The sequence below is a fragment of the Chelonia mydas genome, chromosome 10 (assembly GCF_015237465.2).
Source record: "Chelonia mydas isolate rCheMyd1 chromosome 10, rCheMyd1.pri.v2, whole genome shotgun sequence".
Classification (NCBI taxonomy): domain Eukaryota; kingdom Metazoa; phylum Chordata; order Testudines; family Cheloniidae; genus Chelonia; species Chelonia mydas.
In genome coordinates this window covers 5389091-5406084 of record NC_051250.2, presented here as the reverse complement: position 1 = coordinate 5406084, position 16994 = coordinate 5389091, and the positions used below count along the sequence as shown (strand labels likewise).

The 16994-nt window shown below is 43.3% G+C and overlaps 1 protein-coding gene across 6 annotated transcripts in view; it reads left to right on the top strand.

The window, feature by feature from the left end:
• The window catches only part of LMF1 (lipase maturation factor 1), a 343636-nt gene that overhangs the window by 79799 nt on the left and 246843 nt on the right, over positions 1 to 16994 (top strand). Inside the window, exon 1 of one of the 6 annotated variants that reach the window (XM_043523960.1) lies at positions 14749 to 14765. The exons of the other annotated variants lie outside the window; for them this stretch is intronic. The gene's annotated coding sequence lies outside the window, so the exon portion shown is untranslated. Of the gene's footprint in view, positions 1 to 14748; positions 14766 to 16994 lie in introns of those variants that run through there. 6 annotated transcript variants of the gene reach the window in all.

Below are 16994 nucleotides of genomic sequence, written 5' to 3'. Positions count from 1 at the left end.
TAGAAACACATCAGTTTCCTCAAGGAAGAACAAAATTTCAGATCACAGACTGAATCTGCTCTCTTGAGAGGTATCAAGTCTACAGTGGGTGGGTTTTTCCTAGAACACACACAGTCATTTTCACACCCCCAGTTAAAAATGGGTCTGCTTGCTTTGTGCCCTAAAGGTTCTGACTCATCCAGAGTTCCCTGCAGTGGAGAATTCCCTAGCCACTGCCCTTGAGAGAGAATGCCCTGTTCTTGGGGCCCCTGCGGTCCGAGCCTGAGCTCTTATTTGAAGGTGGTCACTGCAGTGGGCTGGGAAACAAGAGGTTTTGGAAATTAGCACCTAGCCCATTTAGTGGTTTTGGAAATTAATATTAGCCAGCCATCACCTCTATGGTGGAGCATGTTAACCTGTGCTCCCATCAGCGTATGCTCTGTAGTTGGTGAACAATTGCATGTTGAACTGGCTGTACTATCTAGGTGGTTTTTGTAGTCAACCCAACTCAAATGTGATGCTATATAGTCCAGTCTTAAGGGCTAACAAATCTGTGCTAACTTTTTTTTTTAACTAATTATTTGTTTTACTGTTTGTTGCATCTCTTTGATAATAGATCAGTTGTTTTTCTAAGTATTTATAATGGTTTGAGTTGGGAATTGCAGACATTGGGATCAGAGATCTCAAAAGTGGTCTGGTTTCACCACGGTGCCTTCCAATATTCTTTGCTGAAATGCCGTTTTGTAACTTCTAATGGTAACACTTCTCTCTGAGTCGCAACACATGCTCCTCTGGGTGACTCATGTCCTAGTGAGCACCCCCTCCTGGTTTGACTGCAGTGAGGGGGAATCCATGCCTTTGTGTTCTGGATCCCTGGGGTATGCTCAGCTTCTGAGCCTCAGTGGGCTGCCATGATGGATCCTCCCTTGGCCTTTCTGGCTCATTTCCTAGGCACTGACTCTGTCTTCTCCCCTGTCTTGGAAATGGGGCTCTTCCATTCACCTGCCCTAGGCCCTGGGACCAGCGCTGACCCCCGTCCCCCTCCCCGACATACCCCAGTGAGTTAAACACACCCCTCTCCTAGAACTCCACCCCAGTGGTGTGAAGCTTCTGATGTACAGGTTGACTCTCTCTCTCTCGAGAGCATGCAGCAGCTGTGAAGCAGTTAACATACACAGAGACGCTTTGCTCAGAGTCTAACACATTTAAGCTCTTGAATACTTAATCCTGTAAAGCATAGGAGATTATAGATCATACAAAACAATAAACATCTGACACTGCAATGTTCCTTGTTTTCTAGCTCACTGTTCCCTTGTGAGGAACTGTCTGAGTCTAGGAAGGCAGGCAGGGTGCCTCTGTCTCATGCAGATTGTAACACACTGCCCCTCATGGAGCCCCTGAACCAGCTTCTGTGCCCTTGTGCTCTCCTGCTCCTCTCTTGCTATTCCTGTCTGATCCCATGTTTCTGTATGTTTCTTTATTTAAATCCTGATGGTCACCTGGTCTGGTCTTGTGCTACTCTGGATAAGTTTCCAGTTTTCCTATCTTCCTCGTGTAACAGGATGGTTTGCCCACGGGCTGGAGAGCCTGGGGCTAAGCCAGCCCTTAGTGCAGGGTGAGCCACGTCTGGGTTAAATCAGGTGATCCCAGGGTAAAAAGAGCAGGAAGTTGAAATCAAGGGGAAAAGCCCAGGAAGCTGCAGCTAGGTCTTTAGACGCTTCAGGGAGCAAGAAAACTTCTTGAATACTGCATGCAGATGTGGTCACCGCATCTCAAAAAAGATATATTGGACTTGGAAAAGGTTCAAAAAAGGGCAACAAAAATGATTAGAGGTATGGAACGGCTGCCATATAAGGAGAGATTAATAAGACTGGGACTTTTCAGCTTGGAAAAGCGACGACTAAGGGGGGATATGATAAAGGTCTATAAAATCATGACTGGTGTGGAGAAAGTAAATAAGAGAGTGTTATTTACTCCTTCTCAAAACACAAGAACGAGGGACCACTAAGTGAAATTAATAGGCAGCAGATTTAAAACAAACAAAAGGAAGTATTTCTTCACACAACACACAGTCAACCTATGGAACTCCTTGCCAGAGGATGTTGTGAAGGCCAAGACTATAACAGCGTTCAAAAAAGAACTAGATAAATTCATTGAGAATAGGTCCATCGCCGGCTATTAGCCAGGATGGGCAGGGATGGTGTCCCTAGCCTCTGTTTGCCAGAAGCTGGGAGTGGGTGACAGGGGATGGATTGATGATTACTTGTTCTGTTCATTCCCTCTGGGGCACCTGGCACTGGCCACTGTCGGACGACAGGATACTGGGCTAGATGGACCTCTGGTCTGACCCAGTATGGCCATTCTTATGTCTGAATCACCTTTGAACTGTGAGTTCTTGAAGGGCTCTAAGCTTGAGCTGCTTTATTGCATAACCTCTGTGAGGCTTAAGTACCCATGGTTAACCATAAGTATTTCCTGTTGTCCCTGTCTGGTGTGAATCGGCTGTGGACCTTCTGAGCAGCGGTGGATCCGCATACATCGAGGCACTCCTAATACAGCATTTTCCCATAGTACAACTTTACAATGTCAATTGGAATTCATAAGCTGTACAGATCCAGCCCCAGTTCATAACAATGGGTACATCATGGTAACCAGTATTTTCTCTTTTCATCTCAGCCACAGAAGAACATTCATTATACAATTCTGGGTTAGATCAGGCCATTTAGCCTTTTTTTTTTAACATGGATTCTAATAGTTCTTACGCTGTGTGATTCTGTTCTCTAAAGTGACTTGCAAAAGGGTTGGTCTCCAAGTGTCTCGTCTCTTAATGGCCCTGTATCAAATGGGTGCGCTGCTAACAAATAAAAATGTTGTTTTTCCGAACTGCCAAGCCTTGCAAACTCAACCTGAGATCTGAGTGCCTAGCTGTGTTCTAGTGTGTCCTCAACAATAATAAACATTCTGCAGGCCGCATTGTTCCCTCACTGATTCAAACCCATTGCCCTCAGTGGACTAACTAGTGCAGAAAACAGTAAAAAAAAAAAAAAAAAAAAAAAAAAACAAAACAACCAGGACTTTTGCGTGTAAAGTCAGCAGTTCTGACTCTGAACACACACAAACACACACACACTAGTGAGAAGGTGCTGTTTTTCCATAATCCCCGTCCAGAGCACTGGGGCAACCGAAAAACTTTTAGAAAATTTCTTTGTATGTCAGAGAAAACTATACATTAAGGATCGGCTCCAACTCCGTTTCAGATCAATGTGTCTCTCCACTGACTTCAGGGAGCTGGCTCAGGAGCTAAATGCACTTCTTTTGCAAATGTGTATTGTGAAGTGTGTGCTTGCACAAAACTAAAATATGATGTTTTAATAGGGATGCTGAGAATCTCTCACACACGGGGAAGAACTTTGTGTATACCAGGCTTCTTATTTTTCAGTCTTGCTTTAGGTCTGCTTCTAGCAAAGTGTGTCTTGCAGGTGCCTTCGTGGTGTTGGTTTTAATTTGTTCCTTGTTTAAAATCTGCAAGCTGGAAATGAGAGTTTTTGAAGTGGTGAAGAGAACAGGCCCGTTGAGCTGTTGGGCCATGTTGCCAAGTTAGCCATGTTAACAGCTGCTAATGGTTTCTTAAGCTGCCAAAGCAGTTTGAATATACATTTAACACCCAACAGACACCTGTTTTTAGCAATTTAGCTCTGCGGGCGCATGGCACTGTTCTGCAGGGGTCATGTCCATAAAGGACAGTTAACGTCTGTAGAACAGGTTGCTCGGAAGAGTGGAAAATAGTTGGCATTGTAATTTTATGTTATGGCCTCCTTATTTGGGGGTTGGGGCAATGCACACAGTAAGAGAGAACTTAATACAGAGGAGCTAAGTATTAAATTTGCTATTTCAGTATTTAAAACACAAAACTCTTTCTCCATACGGCGTAGGCCTCTTTACCTCCATTGCATCACCCTCCATCTGACCTTCTCAAAGGGCTTTATAGACACAAATGAGATTTTCTTCTGCAAAGTGGTGAGAAGCCCCACAGAGAGGAGCAGTGAAGTAACAGCCCCAAGAAGCCTAGGCACGGCCAGGGCAGAACCCAAGTTTCCTTATTCCCAGTCCTGTGCGTTAGCCACAAGACCATCCTTCGCTTCTCCGTATATTGGGTCATTGTATCTTCTTGCCCCTTAATGAGTATTGCTTATTAGTTGGCATTCACCTTGATGAAGTATCTCTGTTGCCCCCAAGCAGCACTTGCTGCCAGCCCTGTCCCGTCTGCTCCCTGCCTTTCCTCTCTGTAGTGGCATTGGCAGGCAGACCCCATCCTGACAGTAGGTGACCTCCCGCTGAAGCCAAGGTTAAGTGCGGGAGATCTGCATCCATGATTGCTGCCAGCGTCTTCGGGAGCGTGCACTGGTTCGCAGGCTGAGGGGGTGGGTGGGTTGTTTATGCAGTGTGTTTGTTCAGCTCTGACCCAAGGGCTGGGAGGGAGCCTGCCCCATAAACCTAGTCATGGAGCTGGAAGCAGGTAGTAGTCGGATTGCCCTGTCAGCGTGAAGATGGCTTGGGGCCCAATCCTGCTTCCAGGGAAGTCAGTGAGAGCATTGCCATGGGCTTCAGTGAAAGCAGGATCAGACCCTTAGTGGGACAAATAAACTGAAATGAGGAGAAAAGGAAGCACTTTGTTTTAAAATGGTGGCGTTTTGGTACATCCAGGGCACATTCAGTGCAAAAATACACTGGGCTCCTTTCTAAGCCGAGGAGCCACAGATAAATGTTCAAGAGGAAGTGCCGAGTATTGGGCACAACGGGGGGCTAGGAGTCAAGAGTTCTGGGGTCAGAGGAGCCACTGTGACAAGTCACATGAGTCCCGAGGCTGCGCTTAACCCTCTATTAGTGGGTACCAAATATGGGCACTGGGAGGCAACAGTCATTAAATTGCTGGGAGACCCTTGGAGAGCAGGCACTATAGAAGTGCAAAGAATCATTCTGATGCTGGTGCCCATGCTGTATCATCCCCTGTAGTGGCTGTGAATTCCTTGTGTAATTCAACTCAGAATCGAGTGGCTGAGACTCTCGTTTCATGCGATAGCAAGTTTCACTTTTTCTCCTTGACACAGCAATAGTGGAAATAACACTCAGTAATCCACTCCTCCGCAGGTCCCTTTTGTCCTGCATTGGTACGTAGCATGTCCACTGTTATCCACCATCCTTGTCTTTTGGCTAAGGTCTGCTTGTACTTAATTTTTCTTGGAACCCTAACACAAATCATTACGTGCACTTTGCCTGCCTGTCTTCGTTATGCCATTAACATGTTCATTTTGTGTAATCAATGTGTGCTTCCAGATACAAAATTTACCAGAAAACTTTATCTGGCTCTTGGTTATATAATTATCAGTTCAAAGAGATCAGTGCGGAAAGGATAATTGGGGCAAATAATTACACCCTGGAAGGGATTTACTTTCCAAGAGCCTGAGTGCCTTAGGATTTTTCATAATTACGAATGCTCATTGCCTCTGTTTTGTTTTCCTGAGCTATGGGGAATCCAGTTGTTGATTTTTCTCCGTCTGTGTGTACATGTGTACTATATAGACATGTGATATATATGAACCTCACCATAGAAGAGCATAGCAACTGCCAAACTGGACCAGACCAATGCTCTATCTAGCCTTGTCTGACAGTGGCCAGTACCTGCTGCTTCAGGAGGAAGGTGCAGGGAGCCCTGTCTTAGGCAGGGTATTGATTCCATAGGGATATTTCCTCCAGACCCCCATCAGTTAGAGATAGGTTTATGCCCTGAAGCAGGAGGGTTTATAGCCCTTCCAATATCTTTGTTTTTAAACCCTTACTGTAACTATCTTTTTTTCTTAAAAAGGAAGTGGTGGAGTTACAGGGACTCAGGGGCTCCTATCCCCATGCCTGACTAATCTAATCGCCTTCTATGATGAGATTACTGATTCTGTGGATGAAGGGAAAGCAGTGGATGTATTGTTTCTTGACTTTAGCAAAGCTTTTGACACGGTCTCCCACAGTATTCTTGTCAGCAAGTTAAAGAAGTATGGGCTGGATGAGTGCACTATAAAGTGGGTAGAAAGTTGGCTAGATTGTCGGGCTCAACGGGTAGTGATCAATGGCTCCATGTCTAGTTGGCAGCCGGTGTCAAGTGGAGTGCCCCAGGGGTCGGTCCTGGGGCCGGTTTTGTTCAATATCTTCATAAATGATCTGGAGGATGGTGTGGATTGCACTCTCAGCAAATTTGCAGGTGATACTAAACTGGGAGGAGTGGTAGATACGCTGGAGGGTAGGGATAGGATACAGAGGGACCTAGACAAATTGGAGGATTGGGCCAAAAGAAACCTGATGAGGTTCAATAAGGATAAGTGCAGGGTCCTGCACTTAGGACGGAAGAACCCAATGCACAGCTACAGACTAGGGACCGAATGGCTAGGCAGCAGTTCTGCGGAAAAGGACCTAGGGGTTACAGTGGACGAGGAGCTGGATATGAGTCAGCAGTGTGCCCTTGTTGCCAAGAAGGCCAATGGCATTTTGGGATGTATAAGTAGGGGCATAGCGAGCAGATCGAGGGACGTGATCGTTCCCCTCTATTCGACATTGGTGAGGCCTCATCTGGAGTACTGTGGCCAGTTTTGGGCCCCACACTACAAGAAGGATGTGGATAAATTGGAGAGAGTCCAGCGAAGGGCAACAAAAATGATTAGGGGTCTGGAACACATGACTTGTGAGGAGAGGCTGAGGGAACTGGGATTGTTTAGTCTGCAGAAGAGAAGAATGAGGGGGGATTTGATAGCTACTTTCAACTACCTGAGAGGTGGTTCCAGAGAGGATGGTTCTAGACTATTCTCAGTGGTAGAAGAGGACAGGACAAGGAGTAATGGTCTCAAGTTGCAGTGGGGGAGGTTTAGGTTGGATATTAGGAAAAACTTTTTCACTAGGAGGGTGGTGAAACACTGGAATGCGTTACCTAGGGAGGTGGTGGAATCTCCTTCCTTGGAAGTTTTTAAGGTCAGGCTTGACAAAGCCTTGGCTGGGATGATTTGATTGGGGATTGGTCCTGCTTTGAGCAGGGAGTTGGACTAGATGACCTCCTGAGGTCCCTTCCAACCCTGATATTCTATGATTCTATGATTCTATGACTGCTAGCCCTAATAGAGAACATAGTATTGTCTGATTCATTGGTTTACTCTCCTCTCTTGGTCCCTCCAGTGGTCTCTTGTGTATCAAGTTCAATCTTCTGTCCCTCGCCTTCCTTTCTGTCCCAACCCACTTCTCTGTTCCCATGCCTCCAACTCACTATTCCCTCTCTAGACTTCTGTATTCATGCTTTCTTCTGTGTGTGCTGCTTTATCTATGGAACTCTGCAACATGCCCCATGCTCTTCTCATTCAAACCTATCGTTTTTCTGCCAAGCCAGCCAGCATTTGTCTAATCTGTGCCTGGCAAAGGTTTAAATGTAGCTACGGCTTCATTCATTTCACTGGGGGGTGGGAAATGGCTCAAAACTCTTCTTCCTTTGTGACTTTATTTCCCATCCCCTGTGACCTCCTTCTCAGTTGGCTGGTTTCAAGATGTTATACTTTACCTGTGTTATGGAGGAAAGTCCTGTGTAAACACCTGGGTCTTGCGTCGTGAAAGTGGCAAGATTCTGGCTCGTTCTCCATTAGGGTGTTCTACAGTCAACAGCATTCATCTCTGCTAGGGACTGTCAGATATGACCCCAATGACACTGCCTCCTTGAGGGGAGAGTCGTTCGCAGGGACAGCTTGTTTATACAGCCAATCCAGAGCTCTGAAGCTGGGAGTAGCCCCTTGGTCTGAATTGAGAACTGGATCAGGAGTTAGGGTTTAAATGTGCTGTCTTCATGAGTAACTATGGTTTGTTTGTACCTATAGAACACCAGCAAGTTGTGCATGCAGCTAGTGTATGTAGCTAGCAAATGTTTGTTCCTATCACTGTTACCCTCATTTCCCCCCTCAGTCCTAGCATCAGGTTGTTACACCAAATTGTTGTCTTGTCTTAATCTCTTTGGAGCAGAAACCACATTTTCTCTGCTGCACAGCTGTGGGAGAGAACTTATGGGCTGTGTAAGGGAAACATCGTCCCTATTTTAGATGGGGAACCGAGGCACACGGTTGATTAAATGACTCGCTTAAGGTCAAAGTCTGTGGCTGAGTTGGGGATTGAATCAAGGTCTCCTGAGGCCCAGACTAGTGCCCTATCCACTAGACTATCCTTTTCTTCTGATTAGGAAGCAGTATTAGGAGCTGCTATGGATCACAAGAAAGCATCCATGCAAATGGAACATACTCCATTGGAAAGTAGTAACATTTTAATATTCTAGTTACAGTGGTGGCCGCACTAGGCAGGCACCGAATACTAGTGAGATCATACTAACATAGATGAAATTATTTTAGTTTCTTTAAGATGTAGTAATTAAATACAGTATATACTGATCCCTCACAATGACAGCCGCCCACAGAGCTAAAAACAGGAAATCCATTAACTTCACTATTTAAAAAATAAAATAAAAAATCTTCCCAACTAATTCCTCTGTCACTTAAAGTTCTACCTAAGAGGGCTAATTTAATGCTGCATTAACTCAGTAATATCGCCCTCTTGTTACCTAAGTAGTTTCTAATGACTACCCTGGAGAGCACTTGGAAGCTTTTAAAAGTTTTTATGCAAAATTTTTTTTCCATGTGGTTTATACTTTAAGAACAAAAGTTATTGATAACATTCTAAAATCTTTCAACAACATCAAGAACTATTCTCTCAGCTACAGAAATGTTAAATATCGCCAGGTTGTTATCTCTTAGTGCAAACAAGAGAAATCAGGAACATGTTAAATAAGAAAATTGGTGCAACACAAAGTTAAGACTGGGAGTGGACACTTGTGTTAAATAGAGTTAAAATCAGAATCTATTCCCCCCTCAGTCCCCCGCATATATTTATCTTTTTTGAGAAGCCTCTGCAAATACTTACCATGCCAAATGGAACTGCTATGAGAAGTCCTATGGACTTCCATGGGACTATTAATGTGATTACAATAAGTATGTGCATAAGCATTGCAGGATTGGGCCCCTAGAATTATGTTGTAGTGATGAATATAAATGAGAAAAGAATAGATCAAATGTTAGGTCTCGCAACCTGTGTTCTTATTGCTTAGAGCAGAGGAATGGGAGTGAGAACTCCTGGGTTGTATAATTGACTCTTCCCCTGAATTAATGTCTGATCTTAGGCAAGTCTGTTCTTAACCATTCAGTGGGTCAGTTTTCATACCTGTGAAATGAAAATAAGAACTTATCTCCCTCTGGGAGAGACTTACCTCATTAATATTAGTAAATGGCTTTGTGATGAAAGGCACTATGGAATTGCAAAGTATTAACCACCCCCCCAATGTTGCCCTTTTCCAAAGTTTTAGTTGATATTACTCTGTCTTCCTTATTTCTCTTGCTGTCAGATTAAAGGTTTGCCTCTGGGTTTATGCGCACCAGCACCTTTCTGTGTGATGCTTACATGTTAGAAAATAAAAGCAGTTCTCTTTTGTGGTTTTATAGTAAAGTATTCTTGCTGCTCTTTAATGTTTTTAAAACTCTTAAAGTTGAGACCTTCTCCCTTTCATCAGGTGAAGAGGAAGAATTATTGCTGAGACCTAGCACTTTTGAACATGTACAAAAATCAATCAGAGTTGAAAGAATACCTTGTCTCTCTTGTGTGGCAGAAACGCAATACAGTGGATGCATAGAGATGCAAGGTTAAACATCTCTGAAATGGATCCATACTGTAAACTTTGTGGCCATCTGTTGTTTCTAGATGTAATATGCAATTTACATGTGCAAGGGGCTCCAATAAAATACAAAGAAAAAATATACAAGAATGTCTTCCATTAAAAGTGAGTCGATTTTCTCAGAGCTCAGTGGTGCAAGCAATGGTTTGGAAAAATGCATTTGAATGAAATTTTGTGAAATATTGCTGCACTGAACTTATTTTTTTAAATCAGAAACTCATGGCTCCATGACCACGAGTGTGAAGTAACCTTTTGTAAATCAAGCTTCAAATTCATAATAGCGCATTGCTGTGGCTATTGGAGAAGGGGAGTTTGGGGCTGAATCTGTGGCATTTTTATCAGGCTTTGTCATGTTTATAACTCATCTAATTGTATGGAGATCGGGAATTTCCACTAGGAATTGACAGGAATACTTTCCATTGGGAACCCTGGAAGCCTTTTAAACTGACACACTAACTTGAAAGTGTTGATTTTTCTTTGCCTTTTTCTGTGTGTTGTGTGTATATTTTTTTGGCGGTGATTGGAAGGTTTAACAATGTGCTGAGTGAGTCTTTATCCCTTTTATGACTCTGTTGATATTTTGGAAGAGAAGAAGAAGAAAGCAGCTTCGGGTGGTGAGATGCTGAGGGAATGCTGAGCGTCTTGCAGCTGTAACTTGGGAGAGCACACTGTTTCTGAGGGGTTAGAATCTGTAAATATTGTATAAGAAAAGTTCTGCTGGACACGGGTGAAAAGCAATTCACCAAACCCTTCTCAGGTATTTATACCTCATGTGGTATTGGCTTTTGCCATTTTGATCTAAATTTTGCTCTCTTTTTATTATTGAAATTGCATGATACCTGAGTGATCCTGCACTATTTGATGTTCGTGATGCACCTCTCTGCACCCCTGTTTTACTTTTTGTTCTCTGTTGTGCTGCTGGGAAATCTTTCCTACTGTTGAGAATAATATCCACGTTGGTCTTGTCTTCACAGGTTTTTTTTGTTTTTGTTTTTTTAAGCAAATGGTAGCTAAAACACATGTTAAATAACATGTTAAAAACCCGACCCTATAGAAGTCAGTGGTAGTTTTAACACTGACTTCAGCAGTGCCAGGATTTCACCCATAGTGTAGGCCCAAGGCCATTTTTAGTTTCAACAACTGTTAACTGTTTGAGGTAACCCTAGGCTCCCCCTTTGGACTTGCCTCGACTAGCTAACACGTATAAAAATGGCAATTGCAATTTTCAACACAGTGACGTTATCATTTTGTGTTAATAGCTAACGTTTAAAAAAACATTTTTTTTCTACTATAGATGTAGTCTTCACTATCATAGGACAATGTTTTTGCTCCGAATGACCAAAGTGATGATGGATTTATGCAAATATTAAAATTAGGTAGTGAGCACTTCTTAAGCAATTTCAGGCTGTCTTTTTTTTTTATTATTTTAATGGAAGCATTTCTGTTGTTTTTTTGTTTTTTTTTTGAAAGACTTATCTTTATATAATCTAAAGTTAGGATCAGTTTATTATTTAAGTATTTAACTGTATTTAAAGTTTTCTGCGTCTTATAACTTTTTCCATATTTTCACGTTTACAATCTCAATAGCCAAGACAGACAGAAGGTGAGAGGAGAAATGGAAGTCAGAGAGGTGAAATGACTTGCTGGAAATACAACACAAGTCTCCTGACAGTCCACTGGGACACGCTGCCTGCCAATAATGCAAACGCTACCTGTCGGGCTTTTTGCTTACTGCCAGGGTTGAATCCATTGATTGGTTTAGATAGTACTTAGTCCTGCCATGAGTAAGGGGGCTGGACTAGATGACCTGTTGAGGTCCCTTCCAGTCCTATGATTTCATGGTAGTAGGCAATAAGTGTTCGCAGCCTGGGGCCCTTATTCATAATACATCATAATCATTAGCACAATATTTTTTATTTTTGACAGGTGTCAAAAATATATAATGTAAAGTATGTCATAATAAATGTTCAGGGAGATAGAGGAGAGGCTCAGAATTGGTTAATTTAATTCCATTCTGAGTAAGTCCATGTTGAGTATCTTTACTTTGACAGCCAATGGCTGTGATGCATAGAGGCTGGTTTACACTATGAAGTTAGGTTGACGTTCAGTCTACCAAACACAGATTTATTGGTCATTCTGCACTGCTGAGCTGGTGGTTGAATCTTTCCTTGGTACTGCTGAAGTGGTGGTGTACGGCTTCAGGAGCCAAAGGGTAGTCTGGGGCCCTACAGTCACTAACGGCATTTCAATATCGTCAATGGTAATCTGCCACTCGGGAAAGAATGTCTATCTGCAGCCTTCTGAAGGGTCCTGTGCTCATAAAGAGGTGAACGCCGTGCACCTTCCCTGACCAGCCAAGCTTGCACAGAGCGATCACCACTCACTTCTGAACTGTCAGTGCTGCTGTCGTTTTGGTGTCCCTGATCTGGAGGGCTGGGGTGAGCTCAGCGCGCAAATCCAGGGTTGTGGCGGTGGCCTTTTGCAACCGCAAGTTCTGCAGCCACTGCTCATTGTCCCAGACCCGCATGACGATCCATTCCACCCAGTCAGTGCTCGTTTTTCATGCTCACAAGTGGTGCTCTACCTTCTGCAGCTGCTCTGTGAATGCCACCAACAGGCTTGAGTCGGTTTTTTGCTATGTCCCACAGCAATCTGTCCTCCACAAAATCATCATGTCCTCCATTGTTGCAGTTCTTTCTGTGGCTCTGCAGATACCGGAGGATCTTTGTTTCTGTGTTTGCAATATTCGTGACAGTAGTGTAGAGCTTTGTGGGCACCATGCTTCTGTCAGATGGTGAACAGCGAGAAGTGCCACATGGTTTTGTGGGAATTTAAAGAAAAGGCACAAAAATTATGGAATAAGGATGGCCTTACGGGATGGAGAAAGTTGCATGATGGGAACTTGACCCCTTGGTCCCATGCATTTCCAAAATTTCCCAAAAGAGAGTGCACCAGACGATAGTGAACTGCACTGTGGGACATCTTCCCATAGTGCACCGCACTGTGCATCAACACAAGCACTCCTGGTAAGAATGCATAGTGCTGACTCAAGGAGCCAAGTATGCACAAGCGATACACAAACAGAAGTGGGTTTATGCTGACGTAACTTGTGTTAACCAAAGTCTGTAGTATAGACAACCTAATATTCATAGGAAGATAGCGGCACTGTTTCACAACTCTTGTTTGTGCAGTTTGACAAGGAGAAATCTATGAAGTATGTGTGTGTGTGTTGTGTGTGTATTCACTATACACACACATTGTAATGTATATATGTATGTGTGTGTGTGTGTGTATATATATATATATGTACAAAACCAGACAGTAGTATACCAGTATACCTTGTCTCATGAATTAGGAAGAAAAGTGAGAAAATGCAAATAAACTCTTCTGACTTTTGCTGCTATTATAGCTGGTCGAAATTTTTTTGACTGACAGATTTTCCCAGGGAAAAAAAAGGAGTTTCTCTGAATATGGGAAATTTCCTTTTATTTTGACTTGGATTTTTCATTTCTATTTTCAAAAACAGAAATTAAAATTTTAATTAGAATTGAAATTTTTTGTTTTGTTTTTAAATTTTCCAGCGGGGGGGAAATAAAATTTTTTAAACAAAATCTTTGTGTTCAAAATTGTTTGGAGAAAAAACATGTGTTTGACCAGTTCTAGTTTTTATGGTAGCATCCAAAAGACCCAGCAAGGATGTGGGAGGTGAGGGGTCCATTGTGCCAGGGTCTGTACAAACACAAATGAAGGGACAATTCCTGCCCTCGACAGCTGAATTATTTTATGTAGTTTTCAGGGTCATGTTAGTGATGAGTCACTTTAAAAATAACTTGATTATATATAATATAATTAGATCTTTGTCATTATATATAAAAAAATCCCACATTTAAAAAAAATCATATAGGAGGTAAATAAGGGCTTAAGTAGTGGAAATCTTTCTGTAGTCATAAGTGGGCTTTGGATCAGGCTGTAATTTTCTCAGCTGTTGTTTGTGCAACTTCAGTGTCTTCTCCCAGCCCTGTTCTTCCCACCTGCCCCCAATGGCTATTCCATGCTGTTGGACCTATGTTGCACCTCATAAAATGGACTAGGTCCAAAGAGAAGTAGAATGTATGAATTCCAAGGGTTGCATGGCAAATTTTCAGAATTGCCTTGTTCTGTATCCACTAATATGTTTTAGGCTCATCGTTGTTGATAACTCTGCTGTTTTTCTCATCAGGCATTTATTAGTAAATAACAATATAAAGCCAAAATTGGAAGCCTTAATGATATAACACCATATAATCTATATTCCATTAGAAATAATACCCTCTATAGGGAGCCTTAATGACATTGCTTCAGAGCATTTTGGAGACCATTCATCCCAAATTGACATTTTATACAGTAAGTACCCATAATGTTTTCTACGATATGTCAGATGTTCCTGCCAAATTGCATGGTCTTTCATGAAAAATTGCACATGTACAGGAATTAAGTGGTTCTCATTTCAAGCAACAAATGTTTTTAGCACTGGAGATCTGTTAAAGTAAACTAGGTTTCCTAGCAGAAAGTTTATGCTTATGGACAAACAGTTGTACGTAATTTTGGAAAAGAAAAATCTCTGCAGAAAGCAGAGAAATCAAAAGTGGAAGGGGGGGGAGAGGGATGCTCTTAATGTTCTTTTTCCCAAGTAGATCTTTCAGCAAATGCAAAACGACTTATTTTGCTGCATCGAGTTAGGAGTATTTAACAGACATTTTCAACGCGTGTGAGGCAAGTGCAGCCACTGAAATCCATGCCATTGGCAGCTCACTTGATTTTATTTTTTTAAATTTGGATCCATCCCCTGCCATGCCGAGGAGATAACAATGGCGTTCATTGTGCTGGCCATGCAGCTGCTGAAATTTGACTAGATCCAACCGAAGCAAACAGGAGCAGGTGGGTCAACAATGCGACCCTTTCGTTCCCAGAAGTATCAGTATGCAGTGGGGGCCTGAGGGATCGCTGTACTGAGGTGAGACTGAAGTTTTAGCCCTAACTTGGAACACAAGACAACGAGGATGGGTCGGCACACAATATGGGGACTTGGGTTTCCTGTGTAAGAGACCCCGAATGTTTCTAAATATTGTGGGATTAGTGGCATTTGTTGTCACTTGTTAAAACTGAACTGACTCGAGGCCTGGATTTCTTGCCTAAAATGCCACGATTGCAGAGTATAAATTTACATGATAAATTAGCATTACTAATGGATGACAACGTCATTTTCTTCATCCCCAGTTGCTGCTGGTATTTAGATCAGTGTCTTGTTTCTAGTTTCTTATTCTTTAGTTTGCCATGTAAATATTACTTTTTAAAAAAAGTATTTATCGTGTACGCCATTTAATCTGTAAATTTAACAAAGGCGAGAGAATTTTTTTTTCCAGAAATGGTAAGGTTATTAATGTCCAGTGATTTATTTGTGTTAAACTAGCGCCTTCGGTGTGCTCGCACTCTCCAAGCAAATGTTCAGGCTTGGGTTTGTAAAGGGGCGGTAGAAGTTAGATACCTCACTGCCATTGTAATTTAATGAGAGCTGAGCACCTAGGACTGGTCTATGCTGAAAAGTTACATTGGTCTAGCTATGTCTCTTGCGGTGTGAAAAATCCACACCCCTGAGATATATAGTTAGATTGACCTAATCCCCGGCATAGACAGTGCTACGTTGATGGAACAATTCTTCCATTGACCTAGCTACCACCTCATGGGGAGGTGGATTAACTACAGCAATGGGAGAACCCTTCTTGTTGCTGTAATGAGTGTCTACACTGAAGTGCTATAGCGGTGGCTCTGTAGTGTTTTAAGTATAGACATAGCCTTAGACGCCTTTGTGGATCCCAACTCAAAATATTTCCCCTGCTCTTGCCTCAGATTGCCCACAATCTGACAAGAAACAAATAAGGACGGGGGGAGAAGGATATAATTTAAAAATCATTTTAAAGATCAACTATCCCTAACGGGTCCCCTACTTAGACTTTATTAATTGGCTGATTTCTTGTAGGCATCCCATGTGGACCATGTAGGTCAGGGAAGCAACTCTGAAGAGGCTGGGTAATCTCTGAATACAGCAGCATCACACTCCGGGCAACATGGCTCAATGGCCATCTGGTAACAGCCTCATACCCTTTTTAAGATGGCAAGGGATCTGAATTCTGAGCGTGTCTGATGGAGGCTTTTAAGATGCAGACGTGAACAACTGCTCATAAAGTCAGCAGTTTGGAGAAATGGAAGCCATTTTGAGGGTTCTGTTGATGGATCGCATAATCTTGTTTTGCGCTATCAGTTTACAGTAAGTGAGTCTGAGATAGAACAGAACTTCCCCCTTTTACACTCCGCTGTATTTATAGCTTCAGTTGTGAGCTTTAAAAGAGCATGTTCATTGTTCTCAATGTCTGCGCGGCTTAGCGGCTGATTTCTAAAAGTGAAGAATGAAGTGCGTATGGCTTGGCTAATCCTACCCTACTGCACTGTTTTTGATGCCACTCTATACATACATAAATGTGTTACGGGCAGAGCCAATTATCCACTAAAGAGGAAGGGCAGGTTATAAGTAGGGATGAGCCCACGCCATATAGGTCACAGATGGATGTGTTCTTTCCCTAAGCATAAGGGTGGTTCAGGTCTGGGTTTTTAGGGTCAGAATTATCTCTAGTTTTAAGCTGAAGTTTACACAGGGTAAGTGACTTACTGGTTTGGAGAGAGAAGGTAAATGGGGGCAGTACAAGCAGGAATACAGGAAGGTCATAGAAGAGGGAAATGAAGCAGGTGAAGCGGAAGGGATTAGACCAGGGGTGGCCAACCTGAGCCTGAGAAGGAGCCAGAATTTACCGATGGACATTGCCAAAGAGCCACAGTAATACGTCAGCAGCCCCCCATCAGCTCCCCCACCCCGCTCCCAGCGCCTCCCGATCAGCTGTTTTGTGGCGTGCAGGAGGCTTTGGGGGGGAGGAGTGAGGGCACGGCAGGCTCAGGGGAGGGCGCGGGAAGGGGTGGAGTGGGGGCATTGCCTGTGGCAGAGCCAGGGGTTGAGCAGTGAGGGCCCCCCCCCCCCCACAGCACATTGGACAGTTGGCTCCTGTCGCTCCAGCTCCGGAGTCGGTGCTTGTACAAGGAGCCGCATCTTAACTTCTGAAGAGCCGCATGTGGCTCCGGAGCCCCAGGTTGGCCACCCCTGCACTAGACCATGAACTAGAGCTTCAGGGGAGGC